This window comes from Triticum dicoccoides, chromosome 1B, assembly GCF_002162155.2.
Source record: "Triticum dicoccoides isolate Atlit2015 ecotype Zavitan chromosome 1B, WEW_v2.0, whole genome shotgun sequence".
Classification (NCBI taxonomy): Eukaryota; Viridiplantae; Streptophyta; class Magnoliopsida; order Poales; family Poaceae; genus Triticum; species Triticum dicoccoides.
In genome coordinates, this window is record NC_041381.1 from 228,704,045 (window position 1) to 228,730,618 (window position 26,574).

Consider the following 26,574-nt stretch of genomic DNA (forward strand, 5'->3'; position numbering starts at 1 on the left):
TCATTACTTTGAGAGACTCATTGATATCATGCTTAGGAGGAGAAGATCTAATTTTAAGAGAATCAACATGAAGCAAAAGTCTATCACGTTCCTAGCCAAATCATCAACTTTTGAGCAATTTTTCTTCAAGCAAAGCATTAAAATTCTTTTGAGAAATCATAAATTCTTTTGAGGGCATCTTATTAAAATTACCATAAGAATTATTGTAGGAATTGCCATAATTATTAGAGGGATTACTAGGTAACGGTCTAGCATTAAAATTTCCTCTATACGCATTGTTTCCAAAACTATTCCTACCAACAAAATTCACATCCATAGATTCATTATTATTCTCAATCAAAGAATACAAAGGCATATCATTGGGATCAAGAGGGGTATTTTTAGTAGCAAACATCTTCATAAGTTCATCCATCTTTCCACTCAAAACATTGATTTCTTCTGTAGCATGCACTTTTTTACTAGAAGATCTTTTGGTGTGCCATTGGGAATAATTAGCCATAATATTATCAAGTAATTTTGTAGCATATCCTAACGTAATTTCCATAAACGTGCCTCCCGCGGACGAATCTAAGAGATTTCTAGAGGCAAAGTTCAATCCGGCATAAAATTTTGTATGATCATCCATAAATTCAAACCATGAGTAGGGCAATTGCGAAGCATCAATTTCATTCTTTCCCAATATTGGGTAACATGCTCATGATCAAGTTGTTTAAAATTCATAATATCATTCCTAAGAGTGATGTCTTAGCGGGAGGAAAATACTTAGAGATAAAAGCATCTTTGCACTTGTTCCGAGAATCAATACTATTTTTTGGCAAAGACGGAAACCAAACTTTAGCATGATCTCTAAGTGAAAACGGAAATAACTTCAATTTGACAATATTGTTATCCGTATCTTTCTTCTTTTGCATATCACACAAATCAACAAAATTGTTTAGATGAGTAGCGGCATCTTCGCTAGGAAGGCCGGCGAATTGATCTTTCATAACAAGATTCAGCAAAGCGGTATTGATTTCACAAGACTCAACATCATTAAGAGGATCAATCGGAGTACTAAGGAAATCATTATTATTGGTATTCGAGAAGTCACACAATTTGGTATTATCTTGCGCCATGGCAACAAGTAATCCAACACACAAGCAAACAGAAAAACGCAAGCAAAAAAGAGAGGAGGAGATGGGGAAAGAGAGGGCGAATAAAACGGCAAGGGTGAAGTGGGGGAGAGGAAAACGAGAGGCAAATGGCAAATAATGTAAATGCAAGGGAGATGGGTTTGTGATGGGTACTTGGTATGTCTTGACTTGAGCGAAGACCTCCCCGGCAACGGCACCAGAAATCCTTCTTGCTATGTCTTGAGCTTCATTGGTTTTCCTCGAAGAGGAGAGGGCGATGCAGCAAGTGTAGCGTAAGTATTTCCCTCAGTTTTGAGAACCAAGGTATCAATCCAGTAGGAGGCTCCTCAAAAGTCCCACGCACCTACACAAACAAACTGAGAACTCACAACCAACGCAATAAAGGGGTTGTCAATCCCTTCACGGCCACTTGTGAAAGTGAGATCTAATAAAGATAGTATGATAAGATAAATATATTTTTGGTATTTTGTAATATAGATGCAAAAAGTAAAGATGCAAATAAAGGTAGATTGAAAGCAAATATGATAAGAGATAGACCCGGGGGCCATAGTTTAACTAGTGGCTTCTCTCAAGATAGCATAAGTATTACGGTGGGTGAACAAATTAATATCGAGCAATTGATAGAAAAGCGCATAGTTATGAGATTATCTACGCATGATCATGTATATAGGCATCACGTCCATAACAAGTAGACCGACTCCTGCCTGCATCTACTACTATTACTCCACACATCGACCGACTCCTGCCTATATCTAGAGTATTAAGTTCATAAGAACAGAGTAATGCATTAAGCAAGATGACATGAGGTAGAGGGATAAACTCATGCAATATGATATAAACCCCATCTTGTTATCCTCGATGGCAACAATACAATACGTGCCTTGCAACCCTTTTTGTCACTGGGTAAGGACACCGCAAGATTGAACCCAAAGCTAAGCACTTCTCCCATGGCAAGAAAGACCAATCTAGTAGGCCAAACCAAACTGATAATTTGAAGAGACTTGCAAAGATAACTCAATCATACATAAACGAATTCAGAGAAGATTCAAATATTATTCATAGATAAACTTGATCATAAACCCACAATTCATCGGATCTCGACAAACACACCGCAAAAAGAGTTTACATCGAATAGATCTCCACAAGAGAGGGGGAGAACATTGTATTGAGATCCAAAAAGAGAGAAGAAGCCATCTAGCTATTAACTATGCACCCGTAGGCCTGTGGTAAACTACTCACCACTCATCGGAGGGGCAAGGATGTTGATGTAGAATCCCTCCATGGTCGATTGCCCCTCCGGTAGAGTGCCGGCGAAGGCTCCAAGATGGGATCTCACGGATACAGAAGGTTACGGCGGTGGAAATTGTGTTTCGTGGTGCTCCTGGATGTTTTCGGGGTACGTAGGTATATATAGGAGGAAGAAGTACGTCGGTGGCCGCCCGAGGGGCCCACGAGATAGGGGGCGTGGTCGCCTGTCTCGTGGCTTCCTCGGAAGCTTCTTGACTTGCACTCCAATCTCTCCGGATTAGGTTCGTTCCAAAAATCACACTCCCGAAGGTTTCATTCCGTTTAGACTCCGTTTGATATTCCTTTTCTTCGAAATACTGAAATAGGCAAAAAAACAGCAATATGGGCTGGGCCTCCGGTTAGTAGGTTAGTACCAAAAATGATATAAATGTGTAAAATAAAGCCCATAAACATCCAAAAGGGGTAATATAATAGAATGGAACAATCAAAAATTATAGATACGTTGAGACGTATCAGCCCCTCGGGTTGCATCATCCCCAAGCCGCTCGGACCTAACCCAGCTGCGTGTGCCTTTCTCTGCATCTATCTAAGTTGATTTGCTTCTTCATGCTTAACTTTCTTGAGATAATCGGCTGCTTGATTGACATCTACCTTTGGAGACGCTCTCTCTAGCACGACGCTTGCGCATGGGTCCGTCCCTGCAACGTCGACAAATTTGACTGGTCGATCTCTGGCCGCGGCAGCCCCGCAAAGCGCTACCTCACCAGAACCTCAATGCCTCAATCACTCCCTCGGAGCAACCAATGGCTGGCTGGCAACCGTAATGGCAGTCCTTGTTTTCCTCGTGCTGGTGTACAGGATCCGCCTAAGGAATAGCGTGGGGGGCATCGTGAGCTCCCTCTCTCTCTCCCATGCGATCCGCTCGCGCGTTAAAAGGGGGCGCCTGAGCATCGTGACTCACGGGCTCTTACTGGCTCTCTAGCCCTCACCCCCTGGCCTTGACCCACAGCATCGCGATCTGTCATACCAGCGGCGGCTGAGCTCGCTCGAGGGCCGGGACCTGAGGACGAAGAGCATGAAGGAAAGTGCGGGGAAGAGGGGAGAAGCTCACGAGGACCTGACCCAGCGACACCCCAGCTGCAGGCGCGCAGGCCCGGCACCTCACCGAAGAACAACTCCAAGCTCATGAGATAAGTCACGCCCCTGCAAAAGCTAAATCAACGTGATGCTAAACCCTCGCCCAGTGCAGCTCTATCACGGTGATGTTGCCTTCCTTTGTTGCGCAGCGGAGGCTGCTTGAGCGCTAAAGAGGACCTCCCGAGCATCACGCCTCGGGGGCTCTTACTGGACCTTGCGCCACTCACCTCCTGGCCTTGACCACGGCATCGCGACCTGGCATACCAGCGACCGCTGAAGCGTGCCTGGGGACCGGGACCTGTCAGCGTAGAGCACCAAGCCCTCCTGAGGATAGAAAGGGGGAGCCGAGCCGAGACAGGACAAGCATCTCGCATCACTTCATAATAAGGATAATATGCACAAAAGACATGGCAGTCGCTTTACATACCCCCGCGAGGCGTTTCTCTGATTCCTTGCAGGGAACAAAAGGTGCTAATCCTAAGGAACGCTAACTATGTGCGCCTCCATAGGAGACGCCGTCATCAACAGTGGGCAGCCAAGCGCCGACGCCAACCCCATCCATATTAGCGGCATCGGCGGCCAGATGCAGTTGCCCTGCTCCGAGCACGACGTGAGCTTGGGGGCTCGTAGCTGTCGTCGCTCATCTACGGAGTCATGAGAAGCTCGGGGTAGTCGCTGGACCCTCCGGCTTCTCCGCTGCTACCAGTGGAGCTGCTGGGGAAGCGGTTGGCAGGCCTAGCCCTCGCCACTTCGATGCCCCGACCACCTTCCTTGGGGCAGCACTCCAGTCGGCGTCCATCCGCGTCGAAGGCCTTGAAGAACATCAAGGAGGCGCCGTCGTATTCAAGATGAATTACAAGGGCACCCCCTGTCCGGCAGACCCGGGCGATCTCGCCCCAGCCCCGGGTCATGAAGACCTTGCCCGGAGCGACAACCTCGACCTCCGCTCTGGTCGCAAGGGTGTTGCAGTCATCATGCTGAAGCTAGAGCTCTAGAGGCCCCTCAACGGCATCTCAAAGGCGGAGGGAGGAAGGCGAATCCAAGAGCGTGGAGGCATAGCAGCGTGAAGCACAAGCTAGCAAGAAGAGCCCTCGGCATGGACCCCAGGGGCGACGATACGCACTGCCATGACTCGTCGGCTTCGTCAGCGGCACCGGCAGTGCCGCTCGGTGTCTTCTTCTCCAGGGCCCTCGGCACGGGCGTACAAGGGCAGCGGAAACCCAGGCGGCGGCCGCTCGTACCAAGGCCTCGACGTCTCCTGCCACGCGACCACGTCGCGGCGGCCGGGGACCGGCCGCTTCTTCGGTGGAAGCGGGCCGGGACCCTCTCGGGGGGTGAGGGAGTCCTGGACTAGGGGGTGTCCGGATAGCCGAACTATCATCTTTGGCCGGACTCCTAAACTATGAAGATACAAGATTGAAGACTCCGTCCCATGTCCGGATGGGACTTTCCTTGGCGTGGAAGGCAAGCTTGGCAATGCGGATATGTAGATCTCCTACCATTGTAACCGACTCTGTGTAACCCTAGCCCTCTCCGGTGTCTATATAAACCGGAGGGTTTTAGTCCGTAGGACGAACAACAATCATACCATAGGCTAGCTTCTAGGGTTTAGCCTCTCTGATCTCGTGGTAGATCTACTCTTGTACTACCCATATCATCAACATTAATCAAGCGGGAGTAGGGTTTTACCTCCACTGAGAGGGCCCGAACCTAGGTAAAATCATCGTGTCCCTTGTCTCCTATTACCATCCGCCTAGATGCACAGTTTGGGACCCCCTATCCAAGATCCGCCGGTTTTGACACCGACATTGGTGCTTTCATTGAGAGTTCCTCTGTGTCGTCACCTATAGGCCCAATGGCTCCTTCGATCATCAACAACGACGCGGTCTATGGTGAGACTTTTCTCCCCGGACAGATCTTCGTATTCGGCGGCTTTGCACTGCGGGCCAATTCACTTGGCCATATGGAGCAGATCGAAAGCTATGCCCCTGGCCATCAGGTCAGATTTGGAAGTTTGAACTATACGGCTGACGTCCGCGGAGACTTGATCTTCGACGGGTTTGAGCCACAACCAAGCGCGCCGCACTGTCACGATGGGCATGATCTAGCTCTGCTGCCGGACAGTGCCCTGGAGGCCGCACAAGTGTCTGCTCCGACCCTTAGCTCGGAGCCGACTGTGCCGATCGAGGATGGGTGGCTGGACACCGCCTCGGGGGCTGCTACCTCTACGATGATAGAGCCAAATACCAACCCTGTCCATCGCAAAGCCCATGACTCCGAGGTGCCGGACTCCTCTCCGGACTCCGAACCTCCCGCGCCCCTGCCAATCAAATCCGATTGGGCGCCGGTTATGGAATTCACTGCCGCGGACATCTTTCAGCACTTGCCCTTTGGCGACATCCTGAATTCACTTAAGTCTCTCTCTTTATCAGGAGAGCCCTGGCCGGACTATGGTTAGGAAGGTTGGGATGCGGACTACAAAGAAATTCAACGCCCACCCACCACCCACTTTGTAGCCACTGTCGATGATTTAACCGACATGCTCGACTTCGACTCCGAAGACATCGACGGTATAGATGACGATGCAGGAGACGACCAAGAACCAGCGCCTACAGGGTACTGGAAGGCCACCTCGTCATATGACATTTACATGGTGGACATCCCAAAGGATGGGAATGGCGATGGAACAACGGAGGACGACCCCTCCAAGAAACAGCCCAAGCGTCAGCGTCAGCGGCGCCGCTCTAAACCCCGCCACAGCAAAAACGGTGATTCCGGCACGAGAGATAATAACACCCCGGACAGTGCTGAAGACAACCCCCTCCAGCAGGATTCAGCGCAGGAGGATGGATAAGCCAGCCCTCATGAGAGAGCGGTAGACAGAGAGGTAGAGGACGATAATTATATGCCTCCCTCCGAAGACGAGGCAAGCCTCGACGACGATGAATTTGTCGTACCTGAGGATCTCGTCGAACAAGAGTGTTTCAAATGCAGGCTTACGGCCACGGCAAGCAGCCTCAAGAAAAAGCAGCAATAGCTTAGAGATGACCAAGACTTGCTAGCCGACAGATGGACTGAAGTCCTTGCGGCCGAAGAGTATGAACTCGAACGCCCCTCCAAGAGCTACCCAAAACGCAGGCTGCTACCCCGATTAGAGGAGGAAGCACCTAAACCTACATCACCAGTGCACAATACGACCGACCGGCCACCTCGTGGCCATGATAGAGAGGCCTCTAGGCCCTCCACTAAAGCTGCACCCCGGCATCGCTCGAAAAGTAAAAAGCCACGGGGGAATGCACCAGACTTGCGAGACATGTTGGAGGACAAGGCAAGACAAACAAGATCGATCTACAAATCGCGTGGGCGCCCCACGATATGTGATGACAACCGTCACGCCGGATACAACAATTCTGGCCGGGCCGAACACAGTAGACAAAGCTCGTTTGAGCTGCGTCGTGATATAGCCCAATACAGAGGCGCCGCAAACCCACTATGCTTCAGAGACGAAGTAGTGGATCATCAAATCCCCAAGGGTTTCAAACCCGTAAACATTGAATCATATGACGGCACAACAGATCATGCGGTTTGGATCGAGGACTATCTCCTTCACATCCACATGGCCCGCGGTGATGATCTACATGTCATCAAATACCTCCCACTCAAGCTTAAAGGACCAGCTCGGCATTGGCTCAATAGCTTGCCAGCAGAATCAATTGGTTGCTGGGAAGACCTGGAAGCCGCATTTCTTGATAACTTCCAGGGCACATATGTGCGACCACCAGACGCTGATGACCTAAGCCACATAATTCAGCAGCCAGATGAATCGGCCAGACAATTTTGGACACGGTTCTTAGCCAAGAAAAATCAAATCGTTGACTGTCCGGATGCAGAGGCCCTTGCAGCCTTCAAACATAACATCCGCGACGAGTGGCTTTCCCGGCACCTAGGATAGGAAAAGCCGAAATCCATGGCAGCCCTCACATCACTCACGACCCGCTTCTGCATGGGAGAGGACAGCTGGCTAGATCGCAGTAACAACCTGACCAAAAATCCTGGTAGTTCAGATACCAAGGACAGTAATGGCAGGTCGCATTGCAACAAGCACAAGCGCCGCATTAATGGCGACACTACTGAGGATATGGCAGTCAATGCCGGATTCAGAGGCTCTAAACCCGGTTAGAGGAAAGATCCATTCAAAAGAAATACTCCGGGCCCATCCAATTTGGACCGAATACTCGATCGCTCGTGCCAGATACACGACACCCCCAAAAAGCTAGCCAATCACACCAACAGGGATTGTTGGGTGTTCAAGCAGGCAGGCAAGTTAACTACTGAAAACAATGACAAGGGGCTGCATAGCGATGACGAGGAGGAGACCCAGCCTCCGAACAATAAAGGACAGAAGGGTTTTCCCCCACAAGTGCGGACGGTGAACATGATATACGCAACCCACATACCCAAAAGGGAGCGGAAGCGTGCACTCAGGGACGTATATGCGATGGAGCCAGTCACCCCAAAGTTCAATCCGTGGTCCTCCTGCCCGATCACTTTTGATCGAAGGGACCACCCCACTAGCATCCGCCATGGCGGATTCCCCGCATTGGTTCAAGACCCAATCGTTGACGGATTTCACCTCACTAGAGTCCTGATGGACGGCGGCAGCAGCCTGAACCTGCTTTATCAGGATACAGTGCGCAAAATGGGCATAGACCCCTCAAGGATTAAACCCACAAAAACAACCTTTAAAGGCATCATACCAGGTGTAGAAGCCAACTGTACAGGCTCAGTTACACTTGAAGTGGTCTTTGGATCCCCGGATAACTTCTGAAGCAAGGAGTTAATCTTCGACATAGGCCTGTTCCGCAGCGGCTATCATGCACTGCTCGGACGAACCACATTTGCAAAGTTCAATGCGGTGCCGCACTATGAATATCTCAAGATCAAGATGCCAGGCCCTCGAGGAGTCATTACGGTCAACGGAAACACCGAACGCTCTCTCCGAACGGAGGAGCATACAGTGGCTCTCGCGGCAGAAGTACAAAGCAGCCTCTTAAGGCAATTCTTGAGTCCGGCTGTTAAGCGGCCGGACACCACCAAGCGCGCCCGGAGTAACCTACAACAAGACCGCCTGGCACGTTCCGAGCACGCGTAGCAATGCGGACCCAACCCCAGCCCTCGGGAAATCGCGAGACCAGTACCACGCGTACATAACTACGCTCTGGAGATACCATGGGCACAGGGGGAGGGGCACGACCACGGCATGCCCAGAGTGCGGCTCAACCACACTAGGGGATCCCAATTGTGTCATTCTTTTTTTCTTATTCTCAGGACTCTGTTTTCAAGAAGCCCTGACCGGCAGTGGAATCGCCGAACTCACGATGCAACAGCCAGGGAAGCAGAAAAGCTACGTCGAGTATCCAGGTGGTCTCTATTACGAGCAGTATACATGTTTTACATACCATCCCGCAGCCTACCCCTGGAGGGGGACATGTTAAATAGTCCCATCCCTTGCTTATCGCACTATTTATATCGTTCTGCTCTCATTGCAGTATTTTTTGAATAAACAATGCATCGCTTTTTGCCTATTATTGCATTCCTTTTTCTACTGAGGGAGTCCTGGACTAGGGGGTGTCCGGATAGCCGAACTATCATCTTTGGCCGGACTCCTAAACTATGAAGATACAAGATTGAAGACTACGTCCCGTGTCCGGATGGGACTTTCCTTGGCGTGGAAGGCAAGCTTGGCAATACAGATATGTAGATCTCCTACCATTGTAACCGACTCTGTGTAACCCTAGCCCTCTCCGGTGTCTATATAAACCGGAGGGTTTTAGTCCATAGAACGAACAACAATCATACCATAGGCTAGCTTCTAGGGTTTAGCCTCTCTGATCTCATGGTAGATCTACTCTTGTACTACCCATATCATCAATATTAATCAAGCAGGATTAGTGTTTTACCTCCACCGAGAGGGCCCGAACCTGGGTAAAAACATCGTGTCCCTTGTCTCCAGTTACCATCCGCCTAGACGCACAGTTCGGGACCCCCTACCCGAGATCCGCCGGTTTTGACACCGACAGGGGGCTTTCCCCTTCTCTTCCGCTTAGAACCGGTGGATCAGCGCCATTGGCAGAAAAGTAGAGCAAGGGCGAGGAAGAAAGAGTGAAGCAGGAAGGGATGGACAGCGAGGGCTCTTGTCTGTCCGTACTTATAGTCCGGAGGAGGCCAACCGTCGGCCTCCATGATCACAGGTAATCCTGACTCATTTCTACATGCAGGGACTTGTCAAGTCGGGCAGTTGCCGAAGCAGCGTGGGGAAGCGGAGGCGCCCACGTCCAATTAACCGCCACCCGGCGCCCAAGGCCGCAGGCTAATGGGGCCCGCGGCGCTCCGCACTTGCCCCTTCGCTTCTCCGCTAAGCCAAGTCTGAGCGCGCCTTGGGCCCGGGGGCTACTGTCGGTGTTCTGGTAATGGGGGTCCCTAGACTTGCCTGCCTGTGGCCTATGACGTGGCTCGAGTGGTGGTCCAGTACGGCCCATCTTCATCAACGCGAGACTCAAGACCCTCGCGAGGGGCCAAGCCTCGCGAGGTGGATGACCCAAGACTTCCTCAGGAGCGGCCTCGCCAGGCAGGCTCGCGAGGAGGCGGAGAGATCAAGGCAAGGGTACCTCGCGAGTTCCTCGTGACACAAGCCGTGACGATCGAGACCAGGCGGGCGCCGACCCGCGCAGTGTCCTTGTTTCCTCTTTGGTGCAAAGGGGGCAAGCACAGGCGTGGAGTACTGAGGCATCAGGCAAAGGTTACCATTTCAGTGCAACGAGACCAAGACCAGCAGAGCGGCAGGATGGAGGTCACCGTGGAGCCCAAGACGGCGTCATCACCAGTGCCTTTGGTAGCCGAAGACCAACTTTAGTCAGGATAACTTGTACTACATGTTCCCCTTCAAAATGGCCGTTGTTGGCGCCCTTCCCGCTCAATATTTGGGAAGAGGACCAGGGCCTCTATAAATAGGGCTAACCATCTCATGGAGAGGCATCGGACCAGGGGAGAACTAGAACAAGTAGAGCACCACATCAGCTCAAGAACATCTCTCGCGAGGCAGTTCTTCCCTGTACTATCCATCATCCGCCCCTGAGGCAATCCACCACACCACACACTGGAGTAGGGTATTACACCACAATGGTGGCCCGAGCAAGTATAAATCTTGTGTCCCTCGTGTTGCTCATCGTTTAGCTTAGATTCTCGTGAGGCGATTAGACGCGAATAGGTAGGGGGAAGATCTTCGCGCGCACCCCAGAGTTCGAACCTTAAGGGTCTGTCAGAACCCAACATCCGACAATGATGATGTGTGGTATGCCATACCGGGTGGTGATGTCTGCAATGAATGTCACAGCAGTCGGCCCATTCAACTTCTTGATTGGCTTTGCTTCAATCCACTAGGTGAACCTGTCTATGGCAACAAGCAGGTGTGTCATGCCGCCGCGTGCCGTCTTGAATGGGCCCACTATATCTAGCCCCCAAACGGCAAAGGGCCAGGTGAGGGTGATGGTCTTGAGTGCAGAAGCCTACAGGTGTTGCTTGGAGCTGAAAACTTGGCACCCCTTGCAGTGTTTGACCAATTCTTTGGCGTCTTCCAAAGCAGTCGGCCAGAAGAAACCATGGCAGAAAGCTTTGGCGACGAGTGATCTTGAGGCCACGTGGTGGCCACACTCGCCTTGATGGATGTCCTTGAGGATTGCAATGCCCTTATCTGGCTTGATGTAGCGCTGAAGACTCCAGTCACACTGCGCCTAACAAGCTCTCTGTTCACTATTGTGTATGCTCCAGCTCAGCGCTGAACTTGTCTTGCCGAGATCTCGTCATTCGGCAACTCTCTGTTTACCAGAAAGTTGAGGATGGGCTGGGCCCATGATGGAGCTGCGACTTCTTCTATTGCCAACACGGCTACTGCGACCAGGGTGGTTGGGTTGGGAGGTGGAGGGTTGGAGTCGGCCACCGCCTGTTGCGCCGTTGAAGTCCCCGGGCCGACTGCTGCAGTCCTCGGTGTAACACCCCGGATGTAACTTTCCATATCTGTAACTCCAACTCTAGCCATTTCCGGCTATGTCATATGTTATTTCCTTCGTGGTTGGGTTTTGTCTTTTGTTTTGCATTTTGTTCTTGTCATGCATCTCATCTCATAGCATCATGCGCATTGCATCTGCATGTTTTCATAAAACTTGCATCCACTCGTAGTTGCCGCTCCTCGTTTCTCTCCATTGTGTTCGTTGACCGATCTGAGTCCAACTGGGTTTTTGATTCCCTCTTGTCTGACCGCTTGACCCTCTCTATACTTTACTCAGACCCCTCGCACGCGTCCAAAAGTGGTCCCGAACCCGACCCGCTCTGTCGTTACCAATGGGTCTGGATCATCCCCAAACATCTATAAATCATCTCCGTTTTCTTATTTGGACTCCCTGCCTATTTATTCTCGACTAACTGATTATGATCGGACGGACCTAACCTGATCCCACCTGCTATTTATATCAGACCAACCCTAGAAACAAGGGATCTTGTCCCATACACCCACTCCCGAGCACCGCCACTCTTCTTGTCCCTTCCTCGTTGGGATCCTCCCCGATCCAAAATCCTCCCTCGTTTTCAACACCAGACCAACCCGTCGCATCCACCTCTCGATCTAGTTCATCCATCGACCCCCTCCAGATCCTCGATCCACCCATCCAACCAGCTTCGCCATCCCCACAGCAAACGCTCGACCCCGCCGCCCTCGTGTGCTCCGGTGAGCCTCGCCTCCATCTACGGCCGAACGCCCCAGGTCCCGTCGCTCCTCTTCTCCCTCTCGCTCCTATTTTCCTCTGGTCCTCCCTCGTCTCACATCTCTCTCTCAACTTTCTCTGTTACAGGGAGGCCGCCATGGCCATGGGGCTCCACCCGATGCCAAGCAACCTCCTCGGCCCTGCAGCCTCCTCCCCTCGCAACCCCACCGAGCCACCATCGTCCTCCTCCCCCTGCAGCCTCCCCTTCGGCCACGCCGGCGACCAGTCGCTGTGTATATCGAACCAGCAGCATCTCCCACATCTCCGGCAGTCACTGCCGCCGACCCGCAGGTCCTATCCCGACGCCTCTATCCTTCCTCCCTCTGTTTTGCTTCTCCTCGGCTTCAACCTCTCTCTCTCTCTCTCCCATAACCCCCTCCTCATCTCTCTCTTCACACTCGCAGGAGCCCCACCGCCGGCCGGTACCGGCGCTAACCGACCGGATCTGCTCGTCCCTGCCTCGCCAGAGCCCGCTGCAACCACCTCGACCCGGATCCAAGTCGTTGCCCTGCTTCCCCTGCTTTGAACGAGGACGACAACGACCAGCGACAAGTCCCCTCGCCCGTGTGTTGACCTCTAGCCTGCTCGATCCCCTGCTTCACGAGACACGTCGGCCTCGATCTGTTTCTTGGCATCGACCGGTCCAACCGGCCCAGCCCGCGTCCAGCCTCCCCACCGAGCCGGCCCATAAGGCCTGGTGAGAATCAGATCCACTGCCCTCACCCTATGCACTGTTGGGCCAACTAGATTCGGCCCGACATGTTTTTTTCCCGTCTGGTGAAATTCTCTATTATCCGGGATTTACTGTTTTACAGAAAAGTCCCTCTAGATCATGCATTTAATAACTCACAAACTGTGCATCACATGTAAATAATTTATATATGTAAAATGCTTAGAATTTTGTGTAGATTAATAATTTGCAACTCTCATCCATGTTTAAACTGTTTAAACTTGTTGTTTGTTCAATTTTGCATAAATGTCATGTTAAAATGATTTATTTCATAACTAAATAAACGTAGCTTCATTTTAAATAAACTTTATATGTAAATGGGGTGGAAAATTCCTAGTTTAACTTGGTGCACTTACTTTGCCTATTTCACAACATTAAAATATGTTTTAGGGCAGAACAGTAGCTAATTCAAAATATGGACATGAGGATTTTCCGGAATTGTTGTTTGTTGTTTCCGACCTCATTTAAACTTGCCTATAGTTAGTTTACTTATGTTTCACCTCTTGCCATGTTTAACAACATTTAATATTGTTGTGTACCTATACGAGAGCGAACTAAATAACTCAAATGTGGTGTCTCGTCAATATGCAACTCATTGCATATTGAGTTCCACTTAATTTGTAGTATTGTGTGTGCACTTTGCCATGCCTTGCCTCATTAAAACAAACATCCATAATACTTGATTGTGCATCATGCCAAGTTTATGTGATGGTTGTTTACCATGTTGTTTGCTTCTTTCCGGTTGTGCTTCTCCTTGATAGTTCCGGTAACAATGCATTTGTGAGGATTCGTTCGACTACGTTGGTTCGTATACTTCATGGTTTCGTTCTTCTTCCTTGCGGGATCTCAGGAAAGATGACCATTACCCTCGATATCACTTCTATCTTTGCTTGCTAGTTGCTTCCTTCTATCGCTATGCTACGCTACCTATCACTTGTTTACCATGCCTCCCATATTGCCATGTCAGCCTCTACCCTTTTCACCCTTCCTAGCAAACCATTGCTTGGCTATTTTACCGCTTTGCGCAGCCCCTCTTATAGCGTTGTTAGTTGCAGGTGAAGTCGAAGATTGCTCCATGATGGACAGGATTATGTTGGGATATCACAATATCTCTTATTTAATTAATGCATCTATATACTTGGTAAAGGGTGGAAGGCTCGGCCTTATGCCTGGTGTTTTTTTCCACTCTTGCCGCCCTAGTTTCCGTCATACCGGTGTTACGTTCCTTGATTTTGCGTTCCTTATGCGGTTGGGTGATTTATGGGACCCCCTTGACAGTTCGCTTTGAATAAAACTCCTCCAGCAAGGCCCAACCTTGGTTTTAACATTTGCCACCTAAGCCTTTTTCCCTTGGGTTCTGCAGACTCAAGGGTCATCTTTATTTACCCCCCGGACCAGTGCTCGTCATGTTGGTCCAACCTATTAGTCGCCGGTGGCCACCAGGGGCAACTCTGGGCTGGCCTACCGGAAGCTTGAACAATCCGGTGTGCCCTGAGAACGAGATATGTGCAGCTCCTATCGGGATTTGTTGGCACATTCGGGCGGTCTTGCTGGTCTTGTTTTACCATTGTCGAGATGTCTTGTAACCGGGATTCTATGTCTGATCGGGACTTCCTGGGAGAAGGAATATCCTTCGTTGACCGTGAGAGCTTGTGATGGGCTAAGTTGGGACACCCCTGCAGGGTATAAATTTTCGAAAGTCATGCCCGCGGTTATGTGGCAGATGGGAATTTGTTAATTTCTGGTTGTAGATAACTTGACACTTGACTTAATTAAAACGCATCAACCGCACGTGTAGCCATGATGGTCTTTTTTCGACGGAGTCCAGGAAGTGAACACGGTCTTTGTGTTATGATTGGGCGTAAGTAGTTTTAGGATCACTTCTTGATCACTTCTAGCTTCTCGACCATTCCGTTGCTTCTCTTCTCGCTCTTATTTGCTTATGTTAGCCACCATATTTGCTTAGTGCTTGCTGCAACTCCACCTCATGACCACTTCCTACCCATAAGCTTAAATAGTCTTGATCTCGCGGGTTTTGAGATTGCTGAGTCCTCGTGACTCACCAGATACTACCACAACAGTTGCAGGTGCCGATGATACCAGTGCAGGTGATGCAACCAAGCTCAGATGGGAGCTCAACGAAGATCTTGGTCGTTGCTATGTTTCGTTTCATGTTGATCAGTAGTGGAGCCCAGTTGGGACGATCGGGGATCTAGCAGTTGGGTTATCTTCTTTACTTTTGGCTTCGTCCGTAGTCGGACTATGTGTGTGCTCTGAATGATGTATGAATTATGTGTTCATTGTGTGAAGTGGCGATTGTAAGCCAACTCTTTATCCCATTCTTGTTCATTACATGGGATTGTGTGAAGATGACCGTTCTTGCGACAAAACCACCATGTGGTTATGCCTCTAAGTCGTGCCTCGACACGTGAGAGATATAGCCGCATCGTGGGTGTTACAAGTTGGTAATCAGAGCCATCCCCGACTTAGGAGCCCCCTGCTTGTTCGAATCGCTGACGTTGTTGAGTCTAGAACAAAAATATTTTGAGTCTTAAGGATTATATATATTGGAGAGTAGGATTTTTTTACTCCTCAGTCCCTTCGTCACTCTGGTGAGGCCTCCTGGCATGGAAGTTTTGTCTTTCCTCGCCTCAAATTTCACTAAAAAAAATTAGGATCGCGTGGGTATCTTGGAATTGTTCTGATACTCTTATGACGAGAACATTGTTCTTGGTGCCTCCTGACATTTAGGGGTTGTGGCAGTGTCTCGGGCAGTTGAGCTCCGAGGTGTTGTCGTCACAATTTTATCGTTGCAGTTCTGGAATACCTGAGTTTCGCCGACATCGAAAATCTCTTTTATGCAGCTAGCGGTAAGATAACCTCGATGCCACGCAGTACTGGGGAGTTCGGGAGTATTGCCATAGCTCGTATAACGGATACTTTTCGAAGGTTGAGGTACACGATTTCTGAAGGTTTCTTGGTTATGTGTTGACGGATGGATACAGCTTGGATGTAGGGATTGTTAGTTTTGGGTGAGATATATATTGCTTCCCCTGTATCCCCAACACCAGATTGCATAACCAGAAAGTTTCGGGAGTTTTATAGGCGGGAATTCAAGTAGCTCTAGTTTTATCTTTCCAAAAGACACTTGATACGATATGGGGTCTATCATATGTTTGTTTCTGGCTTATTCTGCAAGCCAAATCCTTTGTTTTGTTTTATTTGTGGTATTCGAGTTGCTTCAATGTCAAGTGTTGATTCCATACCTTTTCCAAGTGGTGTTCTCATGTTTCTATGGGAGTGTTAATCCTTCTTGGTCATCAAGGGTGTCATCCCAATTCTATTTCCAACCAGTGCGCTTCTCTTCAAGATGATCCCATCATTCTCCCCATCCGCAAGATCAATTCTAAATTTTCTCAATGATGTATGTTTCATTCATCCCAAGTTACCTTTGTTTTCCCGCCCTCCCACCCTTTTCTTCAAGGACTCAGATTTCTTAATCAAGTATCCTTTTGTTGATGGGAAGTCCCTCCATTCTTTTCTGTCAATGTTCTTATCCGGTGATTCTCAGGAAGATGCTAAGGAAGCTACAAGTTCATCATTCTTCGTTCTCTTTTCTTCTTCGGTGGATTCAATTCAAGCTTTCAGTGTTGATCATATTCCTTTCCTCATGTCAATTGCTTTGTCATGTTTGGTGCACCTCTTAATTATTCACCTCCCTCTATTTCTTCTTTGGAGTGCTTAAGATTATCTCAGAAGATTCAAGTTTCTATTCTTAATCCTTTCTAGCTATTTCAAGGTTGTTATCTCATTCAAGCCATTTAATTTAACCGGTGCAATCTCCCTTTCAAGTAATCATTTCAACGGTGTTTCTTTTGAGTGGGCCCTAGCCCACAGGTATTTTCCCAGGATCTTACCTGACTCTTCTAATTTATCCGGAGCGATTCTCAAATTCTTTTCAAAGAGTGAGGTAAGAACATATTCCATCAGTCATATGCCTTTGTCCAAGATCTTCCAAATTCTTTCATCGTTGATTCAACCTTTCTATTCTTCATTGTTCCGGAGTGCCTCAATAATTCATGGTGGTTCTCATCATCATTCTCAACATTTGAAGACTGAAGAAGGATTTATCCTAAATCTTGGTCCGTTCTCTTGAAGATTCATAGTTCTAGCTTAAGTCATCCTCTCATAAATTGTTTTCAATTGTGAGAATTCTTTTCACCCATCCGACGCATTTCAGGAGTTGCTTCCTTTCTCGATCATCCAAAGGCCATCATTTCTGAATGTTACTCATTCTCAGCTTTCAGCTCTTGTTCTCCATATTATTCCAGTGCAATGTTCAAGTATTCTCTAGTCCGCCCATGATCTCTTCGTTCTCATGTATCTAAATCCCCTCAAGTATCTTCATTCGTTTTCCAATTCTTCCTGGTGAATTGTGCCTTTGCTACTCTCATTTCCAATTCTTACGGTGGTTTGTTTAAGATTCCTTTTTTTCCTTTGTTATCATATCAATTTATTCGTTGTTTCAATCCTACCGGTGGTTCGTTGAAGACCTTCCCAAGTTGAGCTATATCCCTCCTTAATCCTTTCTACGAGAATAAGTAGTATGCCAAATCCATTGCTTGTCATCAATTTAATTTTATGAAGGATAAGCATACAATAAATCTTATTCTTATTTCCTTGAGGTGATTCAATTCTTTTATTTACGGAGTTCCAAGTTTTCTCGGTTATATTGTCACTAAGCTCCATATAAATCATTGCAAGGCTCCACCTTGTGTTTTCAACTTCTCTTTCTTTTTATCATACTTTTATTACCAGAGTTCTTCATGGAGGCTCAAAATGGTGGTTCGTCAAGGATTCTTTTCATTCTTCAATTGTTCTTCAAGATTTCTCTTGAAGTTAAGATCCGCCAAGCTATACTCAAAATTAAACATGGTGCTCAACACATGTTTTGTTCTGAGGCGTTCAAGCATTCTTCGTCTCGCATTCCAAAGTGAAATTCTCCTACCTTATATTTTGAGATGGTGTTATATCATTCTTGACAATTTCCATTCATGTTTCGAGATTCACATGTTGTCAAGAATGAGGTATTTTAAATCCATCAATCTCTTCGTTCGAGTTATCTTGTGTCATATTTCATCTAAAAAAGCCTTCCCTAAGGAATGTTGCTATTGTGGTGATTATCAATGGGCCAAGTTATCTCTCTATCATCTTGGTGGAAGAAGTTTTTCATCTCGTTGGTGTTATCAATTGTATTATTTGTTTCCGTAGTGGCAGAATTTCGCCTCAATTTTGAGAAGTTTTCCATAAGCCCACTACAAACTTATTCGTTTCGTTGTTGGTTTTCCAACAACTCCGTTATAACCTTCTTGGAAGAGTGCTTTCCAAGCTCATTTGTGGCAGAAGTTGGCATTTTCTTCTCCATTCTGTTATTCCAATGATCTACTTCTATTCTTTCTTACGGAGGCATTGTGATGTTGCTCTTTTCACTCATCATCTCGAATTGTGAGGATCGTGTTCTTTTCGTGCTTATCCATTTAACCGAAGTGTTGTGTCATCTCTTCAAGTTCTTTTCATCTTATCAAGTCTTGCATCTCTTTTCAACCGGAGTGTTGTCCGAATTTGTTCTTCCTTGCTCCTTGTTTTTCTCATTTCAACCAGAGTGGTTCCAATTCCTTCTTGTCCATTGTACTCGTCATTCATAGCTTTGCACCCTCCAAGGTTCACATGGTGTTCCTTCTTTCTATTCTCTACCGCAATGCTTTCAATTGTGTTTAACTCCATTGTGTTCTCTCTTTCAACTTTTCAACCTCTCAAGGTTCTTTGGTTTCACTCATTGGTCGAAGAAGCAACTTAGTTTCACCTCCTCTCTTCCTCTCTGTTTCTCTCTGGTGCCATCCTAGATCTCGGGACGAGATCCTCTTCTAGTGGTGGAGTGTTGTAACACCCCGGATGTAACTTTCCATATCTGTAACTCCAACTCTTGCCATTTCCAGCTATGTGATATGTTATTTCCTTCGTGGTTGGGTTTTGTCTTTTGTTTTGCATTTTGTTCTTGTCATGCATCTCATCTCATAGCATCATGCGCATTGCATCTGCATGTTTTCATAAAACTTGCATCCGCTCGTAGTTTCCGCTCCTTGTTTCTCTCCGTTGTGTTCGTTGACCGATCTGAGTCTAGCTGGGTTTTCGATTCCCTCTTGTCTGACCGTTTGACCATCTCTATACTTTACTCAGACCCCTCGCGCGCGTCCAAAAGTTGTCCCGAACCTGACCCGCTCTATCGTTACCTATGGGTCCGGATCATCCCCAAACATCTATAAAGCATCTCCGTTTTCTTATTTGGACTCCCTGCCTATTTATTCTCGTCTGCCCGATTACGATCATACGGACAAAAACTGATCCCACCAGCTATTTATATCAGACCAACCCTAGAAACAAGGGATCCTGTCCCATCCACCCACTCCCGAGCGCCGCCACTCTTCCCGTCCCTTCCTCGTCGGGATCCTCCCCGATCCAAAATCCTCCCTCGTTTTCAACACCAGACCAACTCGTCGCCTCCACCTCTCGATCTATTTCATCCATCGACCCCCTCCAGATCCTTGATCCACCCATCCAAAGCTTCGCCGTCCCCGGAGCAAACTCTCGACCCTGCCACCCTCGTGTGCTCCGGTGAGCCTCGCCTCCATCTATGGCCGAACGCCCCAGGTCCCGTCGCTCCTCTTCTCCCTCTCGCTCCTTATTTCCTCCGGTCCTCCCAAGTCTCACATCTCTCTCTCAACTCTCTCTGTTACAGGGAGGCCACCATGGCCATGGGGCTCCACCCGACACCAAGCCACCACCTCGGCCCTGTAGCCTCCTCCCCTCGCAACCCCACCGAGCCGCCATCGTCCTCCGCCCCCTACAGCCTCCCCTTCAGCCACGCCGGCGACCAGTCACTGGGTACATTGAACCAGCAGCAGCTCCCACATCTCCAGCAGTCTCTGCCGCCGACCCGCAGGTCCTATCCCAATGCCTCTTTCCTTCCTCCCTCTGTTTTGCTGCTCCTCGGCTTCTCCCTGTCTATCTCCCGTAACCCCCTCATCATCTCTCTCTTCACGCTTGTAGGAGCCCCGCCACCGGCCGGTTCCGATGCCAACCGACCGGATCTGCTCGTCCCTGCCTCGCCAGAGCCCGCTGTAGCCTCCTCGACCCGGATCCATGTTGTTGCCCTGCTTCCCCTACTTCGAACAAGAACAACGACGACCAGCGACAAGTCCCCTCACCCGTGCATTGACCTCCAGCCCGCTCGATCCCTTGCTTCACGAGACGCGTCGGCCTCGATCTGTTTCTTGGCATCGACCGGTCCAACCGGCCCAGCCCACGTCTAGCCTCCCCACCGAGCCGGCCCATAAGGCCTGGTGAGCATCAGATCCAGCGCCCTCACCCTATGCACTGTTGGGCCAACTTGATTCGGTCCGGTGTGTTTTTTCCCGTCTGGCGAATTTCTCTATTATCCGGGATTTACTGTTTTACAGAAAAGTCCCTCTAGATCATGCATTTAATAACTCACAAACCGTGAATCACATGTAAATAGTTTATATATGTAAAATGCTTAGAATTTTGTGTAGATTAATAATTTGCAACTCTCATCCATGTTTAAACTGTTTAAACTTGCTGTTTGTTCAATTTTGCATAAATGTCATGTTAAAATGATTTATTTCATAACTAAATAACCGTAGCTTCATTTTAAATAAACTTTATATGTAAATGGGGTGGAAAATGCCTAGTTTAACTTGGTGCACTTACTTTGCCTGTTTCAGAACATTAAAATATGTTTTAGGGCAGAACAGTAGCTAATTCAAAATATGGACATGAGGATTTTCCGGAATTGTTGTTTGTTGTTTCCGACCTCATTTAAACTTGCCTATAGTTAGTTTACTTATCTTTCACCTCTTGCCATGTTTAACAACATTTAATATTGTTGTGTACCTAAACGAGAGCGAACTAAATAACTCAAATGTGGTGTCTCGTCAATATGCAACTCGTTGCATATTGAGCTCCACTTAATTTGTAGTATTGTTTGTGCACTTTGCCATGCCATGCCTCATTAAAATGGACATGCATCATACTTGATTGTGCATCATGCCATGTTTATGTGATGGTTGTTTACCATGTTGTTTGCTTCTTTTTGGTTGCGCTTCTCCTTGATAGTTCCGGTAATGTTGCATTTGTGAGGATTCGTTTGACTACGTTGGTTCGTCTACTTCATGGTTTTGTTCTTCTTCCTTGCGGGATCTCAGGAAAGATGACCATTACCCTTGATATCACTTCTATCTTTGCTTGCTAGGTGCTTCGTTCTATCGCTATGATGTGCTACCTATCACTTGTTTACCATGCCTCCTAGATTGCCATGTCAGCCTCTAACCTTTTCACCCTTCCTAGAAAACCATTTCTTGGCTATGTTACCACTTTGCGCAGCCCCTCTTATAGCATTGTTAGTTGTAGGTGAAGTCGAAGATTGCTCCATGATGGATAGGATTATGTTGGGATATCACAATATCTCTTATTTAATTGATGCATCTATATACTTGGTAAAGGGTGGAAGGCTCGACCTTATGCCTGGTGTTTTGTTCCACTCTTGCCACCCTAGTTTCCATCATACCGGTGTTATGTTCCTTGATTTTGCATTCCTTACGCGGTTGGGTGATTTATGGGACCCCTTCGCTTTGAATAAAACTCCTCCATCAAGGCCCAACCTTGGTTTTAACATTTGCCACCTAAGCCTTTTTCCCTTGGGTTCTGCAGACTCAAGGGTCATCTTTATTTACCCCACGGGCCAGTGCTCGTCGTGAGTGTTGGTCCAACCTGTCAGTCGCCGGTGGCCACCAGGGGCAACTCTGGGCTGGCCTACCGGAAGCTTGGACAATCCAGTGTGCCCTGAGAACGAGATATGTGCAGCTCATATTGGGATTTATCGGCACATTCGGGCGGTCTTGCTGGTCTTGTTTTACCATTTTCGAAATGTCTTGTAACCGGGATTCCGAGTCTGATCGGGACTTCCTGCGAGAAGAAATATCCTTCGTTGACCGTGAGAGCTTGTGATGGGCTAAGTTGGGACACCCCTGCAGGGTATAAACTTTTGAAAGCCGTGCCCATGGTTATGTGGCAGATGGGAGTTTGTTAATGTACGGTTGTAGAGAACTTGACACTTGACTTAATTAAAACGCATCAACCACGTGTGTAGCCGTGATGGTCTCTTTTCGGTGGAGTCCGGGAAGTGAACACGGTCTTTGTGTTATGATTGGGCGTAAGTAGTTTCAGGATCACTTCTTGATCACTTCTAGGTTCTCGACCATTCCGTTGCTTCTCTTCTCGCTCTTATTTGCGTATGTTAGCCACCATATTTTCTTAGTGCTTGCTGCAACTCCACTTCATTACCACTTCCTACCCATAAGCTTAAATAGTGTTGATCTCGCGGGTTTTGAGATTGATGAGTCCTCGTGACTCACCAGATACTATCACAACAGTTGCAGGTGCCGATGATACCAGTGCAGGTGATGCAACCGAGCTCAGATGGGAGCTCAACGAAGATCTTGGTCGTTTCTATGTTTCGTTTCATGTTGATCAGTAGTGGAGCCTAGTAGGGACGATCGGGGATCTAGCAGTTGGGTTATCTTCTTTTCTTTTGGCTTCGTCCATAGTCGGACTATGTGTGTTCTCTGAATGATGTATGAACTATGTGTTCATTGTGTGAAGTGGCAATTGTAAGCCAACTCTTTATCCCCTTCTTGTTCATTACATGGGATTGTGTGAAGATGACCCTTCTTGCGACAAAACCACCATGCGGTTATGCCTCTAAGTTCGTGCCTTGACATGTGAGATATAGCCGCATCGTGGGTGTTACACCTGGGCAGGGTTTTGAAGTCCCCGGGCCAGGTGCAATCGTAGCAGTCCCCGAGATGCCTACCGAAGTCCCCGAGCCGCCTGTTGAATTCCCCAAGTCGGATCCGACTGCATCAGGGTTAGGCGGCACGAAGATAGAATCTGATTCTGGAGACGGCTTGACAGACGGCTTGAGGAGGCACTGAAGGGAGACGCCGGTTGGTATAGCTTGCCGGGTGGAGCCGATTCGTGCCAGGGCATCTGCTTGCTCGTTGTCGGCCCGTGGCACATGGAGGAACTCGCACCCTTCAAAATACCGCTGAGCTACTGAATGAGAAAATGGTAGCTCGCCATGTTTGTGTCCTTGGTGTCCCAATCACCAGACGACTGTTTGATCACCAAGTCTGAGTCGCCATAGCACAGGATCCAGCGGATGCCGAGTTCCTTGGCTAACCGGAGCCCATGTATGAGCACCTCATACTCGGCCACGTTGTTGGAGGCGGCAAAATAGATTTGCAACATGTATCTGAGCTTGTCGCCTTTGGGAGAGGTGAGGACAATGTCGGCTCCCAAACAGGTGTGCATCTTGGATCCATCAAAGTGCAACCGCTAGTGGGTGGAGTCGGGTGCTGGTAGAAGATGGTGTAAGGAGCCAGCGCAATGGCCCACTTGGCCACCCGGCCAGATGCGTCCCGGCTGCCCATGATCTCGGCAAGCGGGGCAGTGCAAATGACTGTGATGGGGTGCTCTTGAAAGTAGGGCTTGAGCTTCTTGGTGGCAAATTACACGCCATAGCACATCTTCTTGTAGTGGGGGTAATTCTGCTTTGAGGTTGATAGTACTTCACTCAGGTAATACACCGGCCGCTAGACTAGCTGAGCTTTGCCTTCTTTTGGTCGCTGAACCACGATGATAGTGCTGACCACTCGGCTGGTTGCAGCGATGTAAAGGAGCATAGGCTCTTTCTTAGTTGGCGCCGCCAGGACAGGCGGCGTGGTCAACATCTTCTTCAGCTTGTGAACAGCTTCGTCTGCCTAGTCATTCGACTCGAAGTGAGTGGATTTCCTCATGAGCAGATACAGGGGGAGAGCCTTCTCCCCTAGCCGACTAATGAAGCGGTTAAGGGAGGCCAGGCACCCGGTGAACTTTTGGACGTCTCGAAGCCGGGTGGGCATCTCCATCCTCTCTATGGCCTTGATCTTCACCGGGTTGAATTCAATGCCGGTCTCAGAGACCAGGAAGCCAAGGAGCTTGTCGGTGTTCTTGGAACGGGGGTCCCCAGACTTGCCTACTTGCGGCCTGCTGCGTGGCCCAACCAGTGGCCCAGTGCGGCCCATCTTCATCAAGCAAACACTCAAGACCCTCGGGAGGGCCAAGCTTCGCGGGGCGGACGATGCAAGGCCTCCTCGGGAGTGGCCTCACCGGGCAGGCTCGCGAGGAGGCAGAGAGATCAAGGCGAGGGGTACCTCGCGAGGTCCCCATGACACAAGCCATGACGATCAAGACCAGACGGGCGCCAGCCCGTGCAGTGTCCTTGTTTCCTCTTTGGTGGAAAGGGGGCAAGCGCAGGCGCGGGGTACCGAGGCATCAGGCAAAGGTTTCCATATCAGTGCAACAAGACCAAGACCAGCAGGATGGCAGGACGGAGGCCACCGTGGAGCCCAAGACAGCGTCATCACCAGCACCTTTGGCAGGCGAAGACCACCTTTAGTCTTGATAGCTTGTACTAGTTGTACCCTTTCAAAATGGCCGTTATTGGATCCCTTCCCGCTCAATATTTGGGAAGAGGACCAGGTCCTCTATAAATAGGGCTAGCCACCATAGTGGATAGGGGAAGATCGTCCAGAGATAGATCGAATCCTTCCCAACCAGAACACCACGCCACCACAAGAACACCTCTCCTCGCGAGGTTGTTCTTCCTTTGTACTATTCATCATCAGCCCAAGAGGCGATCCACCACCACGTATAGGAGTAGGGTATTACACCACAATGGTGGCCCGAACGTGTATAAATCTTGTGTCTCTTGTGCTATGAGTTCATCGATCTAGCTTAGGTATCGCGGCGAGGCTGAGGGCGTGTTTCGGTAGGGAGAGATCTTCTTGCGCACTCCAGTGTTCGAACCTTAAGGGTTTTGCCGGAACCCGATATCCGACATTTGGCGCGCCAGGTAGGGGTGCGCCGGAATCTTCCTTCCGCCGGTCTGTGTTCCAGTGCTTCGTCATATCCATGTGCAGCGACCCGATGACCAACACCGACCGCTGGTCGGCATGGCCAGCCCGCGCCACGCCGCCTGCCCAAGGTGACCTCAAACCTGCGCTTCATGGAAGCTCGCGCACCACAGAATGTTGTGGGGCGAGCATGGCGCGGTCTCGCGCCGCCTGCCCTTACGCTGCGGCAGGTGCGGGCAGCTGCGAGGGCCTCAAGCCACACCGCATCCACGGCGCCGCACGCCCGACGGGAGCAAGCAAACATGAGGGCCGCACTCATCGTGGCTCGGGAGGTGCTGTGATGCCTGTTGGCGGAGAGCAATCGGGACACGCTGCTGGAGCGCGTTGCCGAGCTCCTGGATGCCGCGGCCTCGGGGGCACCGCCCTTCTGCTTCCAGCTTCCACCCCGAGCCCCAGATGGATCACGCGATGGGCCACAATGTGCCCACGTGCCCTCGGGCACGCCCCAAGGCTTCGTCGACACCAGCACAACCATCGGCGTCGGACGCCAGGCTGCACCAGCACCACCTTCGACGAGAGAGGGCATGCGCATCGCCTCCTATGGCCCGGGCAGGCCGCTGCTCTACCATACTCAAGACGACACGCTAGGGCAGGCCGCATGAAGCGTGGGGCACTACGGCAAAGTCTTCGAGGCGGCGGCCTCGGCGGCTTACATGCCCCACATGGTGGATCGGGAGTACGTGCTGGAAGACGACCCTGGCTTGTTCCTTGAGTCAGGCTAGGAGGAAGAGACGCCAGAAGCTGAGCCTTTTCAGGAGACTCAAGGAAGCCTCGCCAACCGTGCTGGCAGAAGAAGCTACCGGGTACAGCTAAGTCCTCAGGAGCAAGCTTATGCTAACCATGGGTTGCAGGAGGTTCAGGTCACAACAGCGGACGGCTGCCCCAGCTCGGCAGCCTCCCTTCCGCCAGGAGGAGCGCACTGGGGGCTGCAGGAGAGGGGCCGGGAGCCAGGCCCCTCCCCACGGTGCACGGATCAAGGCGCCCCCCGGAGGTAGGCCCTCTGCCGGGGAGGTGCTGCGAAGCCTACCCCCGGTAGAGGACCCGTGGTCGCCAAGGGCATCGCTGGCGTCCCCTTTGCCCCATTGGCGTCGTCCTTGGTCTCCGGCCACCGTCAATGGTGGTCGAGGGTGGCACAAGGTGGGGCCCTCGTCTGGCAATATGAAGTAAGTCCCGGTGCCTGTGAAGAAGGCCCAGTGCCTATGAAGCTCACTGCCCGTCACACTCTCACGTAATAATGAGTGGGGTTGTACACGCTCCGGAGTCTCCGGAGTGCCACCCTTGGGCCTCGGGGGCTCCCTCCCACGCCAAGTGGCAGCACTTAGCTCCGCACTGGTGAGAAGACGTCGAAGACTAGATTAGGTGCCGGACACGGCCTTTTGCTTTTTCCCTCCTTTTCTGTGGTCGAGCTTCCTTGCTTC